The sequence below is a fragment of the Lolium rigidum genome, chromosome 7 (assembly GCF_022539505.1).
Source record: "Lolium rigidum isolate FL_2022 chromosome 7, APGP_CSIRO_Lrig_0.1, whole genome shotgun sequence".
Classification (NCBI taxonomy): Eukaryota; Viridiplantae; Streptophyta; class Magnoliopsida; order Poales; family Poaceae; genus Lolium; species Lolium rigidum.
Window position 1 is genome coordinate 8,682,704 of NC_061514.1, and position 3,690 is coordinate 8,686,393.

The 3,690-nt window shown below is 36.9% G+C and overlaps 2 long non-coding RNA genes across 3 annotated transcripts; both read right to left on the reverse strand.

Moving 5' to 3' along the window:
• Window positions 1-305: 305 nt before the first annotated feature.
• LOC124678141 lies at window positions 306-2,354 on the reverse strand. Its single transcript, XR_006994344.1, has 3 exons — window positions 2,275-2,354; window positions 2,030-2,088; window positions 306-529 (listed from the first exon to the last, which is right to left on the reverse strand). It is a non-coding gene; the product is annotated as an uncharacterized LOC124678141 (long non-coding RNA).
• A 227-nt stretch (window positions 2,355-2,581) lies between these two features.
• On the reverse strand, window positions 2,582-3,690 carry LOC124678140. Of its 2 annotated transcripts, XR_006994343.1 has the most exons (3): window positions 3,570-3,690; window positions 3,187-3,340; window positions 2,582-2,644 (listed from the first exon to the last, which is right to left on the reverse strand). It is a non-coding gene; the product is annotated as an uncharacterized LOC124678140 (long non-coding RNA). The 2 variants fall into 2 exon arrangements; XR_006994342.1 differs by lacking the exon at window positions 3,570-3,690 and having other exon boundaries at window positions 3,187-3,529.

Below are 3,690 nucleotides of genomic sequence, written 5' to 3' on the forward strand. Positions count from 1 at the left end.
ACTTTTGCAAATTCTACACTCAAGCTGCTGAAACTAATCTTGTGGTTTCTCTTTATGCAGCGCAGATTTAGTCTTGAATTAACACTGGCTGAACATAGCAAGAAGTGAAGATTAAGAAAAAAGCATACTAATGGGTAAACCACAACTACCTGAACGTCTGGCAGTGCTGCAGCAAACCCTCTGGGTGTGTGAAACCAAGGAAAATCAAGTAACATGCAAAGTTCAATGGAAAAATATAGAAGGCTCTTGCTAATAAAATTCAATCTATGCATCAAGGCTGCCATGCCACGAGGGCTGAGCTGAAAACGGAGAAGCTCTCATACTAAAAAAAAATCACCGATGCATCAAGGCCGGCATGCCTATGATTTCACATCTCGAGCCTCGTATTGAGGATCCTGAGCAAGCATGGTGTCAGCGGCAACACACTGTAGATGCCAGCCACCTCTACATCTTACATCCCGGTGAGGCTCAACATTCTCCTAAGTAGCCAGATCACTCTTAGAGAAGACGAATTTATTGTTGGTGACAACTGCAGATGAAAGAACAAATATTAAACACAATTGTTTCCCACCATTGTTCAGAATACATCATATCTTATATTCCATGAGCTTGTTACTGAACGAACTGACACTAGTAGAAACCCCCCCCCTTTAGTACCGGTTCCAAAGGGCCTTTAGTACCGGTTTTGGAACCGGTACTAATTATCCGGTACTAAAAGCCTCCCACCTTTAGTACCGGTTCCTTACGAACCGGTACTAAAGGTGCCCGCGGGGCTGGAGATCTTTTTTTATTATTTTTAAAAAAAGGCTATTTCGTTTAATTTTTTGTATCTATTTTTTTCTAATTATTTTTCACTCCCTTTTTTTTCACAATTTCTAATATTTCCGTTAGTCTCTAACTACGCTTAATCTCTAGTCAATTACTTACCCTTGGTCAAACTTCCCGATCGGTCACCCATCCTCACACTACTCCAACACTAGCATGCTTAACTTCCGGGTTCCTTTCCGTCCCACTTCCAAGTGCTTCGCGCGCATGTTGTTGATAGTACTATCATATCAATCCTATTAACATGTTGGTCAATGTCACACTTCTTTATTATTTGTATAGCAAATAATTTTTTAATAAACAAAAGTAATGATGTAATAATAATGTTGAATAAATAAATAAAATTAACTTTTTAATTTGTATTATTTTTATTTATTTTTTAAAATTTTAATATTTTTTTTGCCAAACCTTAAACCTGAAAATTTGGAAATCTTATAATTTGCTAAAAGTAATAGTAATATTCTGGGTTTCAAAAAATCTTATAATTATTAATTTTAATTTTTAAAAAATACCCAAAATATAAAATTCTAAATTTTTGGGAAAAACCTAAAATCTTCCTGCTTTCATATTTTCATTTGGAATTTTGAGAATATAAAAATTGGCTAACCGGGTAAACCACAGATTTTTCCACGGATGTAACTTTTTCCACGGATTTTTTTGATATATTATACGTTTTTTTTCGACGTCGTATGCAAAAGTTATTGCGGTTTTACCATTTTTCAAAACTTTTTTGCAAAAAAAGTGAAAATTCAAATTTGTTAATTTTCCCTAATAGTAGGTTGCATAACATATAAGAATCTGAAAACATTTTATTTTTTAAATTTTGTATCATTTTATTTTCTATTTTAAAGCCGGTACTAAAGGTTTTTCAGCTGACGCGAACCCTTTAGTACCGGTTCGTGTCACGAACCGGTATTAAAGGTCCTTACGAACCGGTACTAAAGGTCTGGGCAGTGCAACCGGTACTAATGCACCCTTTAGTACCGGTTCGTAAGGGAACCGGTATTTATGACTTAGATGGATGCCCATTTTTCTACCAGTGTGAACATCAAAACAGAACCTAGTACATATTCGTGAAGGGAAGACCAAATATAATACAAACAGAGTATATCCCATGAGCTTGTTACTAAAGCCAAAATTGAACATCAAAACATAACCTAGTACATATTTGTGAAGAGAAGGGCAAATGTAATACCAAACATACTTTCTGCCTAGTCGATGAAATTGGTGCCTTCCGAAGGATTGCCACAACAATATTGCTCCCTGCAAGCACAGAACAAGGTTACATCAGCCATGCGATGTATTGTTGTCACACTCTCAAAAAAAAAACAAAATGGCAGTGGGTGTATATTTCTGCAGAGAGGATTTAAGAAAATCAAAAAATTACTACACGGTGAAGCAAAGATGGAAAATCTAATTAGAAATGAGCGCAGTTCTTGAGAGACTCACTTTGGAAGTCTTATTGCCGTGACCACTGTAAATTCCAGGGAAATAGAGGGGATGCCCCAGACTGGTATGAATAGTTCCGGGATCATGAAAGATATTAGAAGTTCAATCAAATCTATTTTAACTTGAAAGATCCTAAAAATATGAGTAAAATTATGTTAACATGGGGTGACACTAAATAACCTAGTAGAATTATGATGTGAAAATGGATTTGACCTGTCAAATTTTCTTTGCTTCATTGAATTACTTCTAGTGTCACATTTCTTTGCTTCATAGAATTGCTTCATCCAAATAAGATGAGATTTTTTTCTCCAGGTCTGGGCTCACCTCCAGCTGATGGTGGATCTGTTGCACCTGGGTGCAGGGCTAGCTCCTACAAAAATAGGATTAAACTTAGGAAGGTCAAGCAAGTAGTTCTACAAATCATTAGAAATAGCTGTCTAAAATATTTAGCTTTGAACCAAGTGCAGTTTACACATCAGGGCAAAGATAAATTCATACATCGGCACCCATGAGATATAATAGCACCTAATAAGCTATATGTGATTCTAGGCTAACCTGAGCAACATAGTACCTAATAAGTTGTCTAGGCAGACCTGAGTGCCCAGGAGATAACTCATACTTTAGAACCTAGAAATGAAAATGCAGAAGGTAATAGAGTAAATCAAAATGTGTGCAACACACAAGGAAAAGCCAAATTTTTCGAACCTAGATAGATCTGTTTAAAATAATACACCAATGGTTATGTGATTACCAAAGCAAGAGAAGTATTTCAGGTTAGACAAAACTAAAATTGGAAGGCAACCTGAATATATATATGATCCAATCTTGAAAACCACAGTTGCAGCATTTAAAACACGTGCATATTTACATCAACGGTTTATCTGAAAAGAAAGATGGCAAACTTTGTTTAACCTTGATGCTGGATGTTTTCCCACGCTGGTGGATGGTCTGATCACCTTATTTACTCAAGGTTCTCAAAAATGAACTTCAATGAAATTTGTTGGCACCATTGCAAGACTGATACTTCCCATAGAAAGAACCGACCACTTCATGCGTCCCTCGAGGTCTGAGCTTCGCAAAATTTCCCATGAAGGTCAAAAAATCAGGGTCAAATCGGTATGTATAAATCAACCTTCATATGAACAAAGGCACAGTTGAATCAATGAATATGAACCCTTGCTTTAGGCCGGTCAACCCAGAGAACTCAGACCCGCTAAAGTTACGTCACTGCAAAAAGGGAGGAATAAAGCGCAACTAAAACCACATAAATAGCTCACCTCCGAGATGGCCAATACCTCTCACACATCATGCCCTGCACCTCATTGTATTGGAAGGTGAAACCAGATAGGTAAGGCCCATTGAATAAACCTAAAAGGTCTCCTCCACCTCCTTTATCCCAACCCGTAGCTGTTGTTC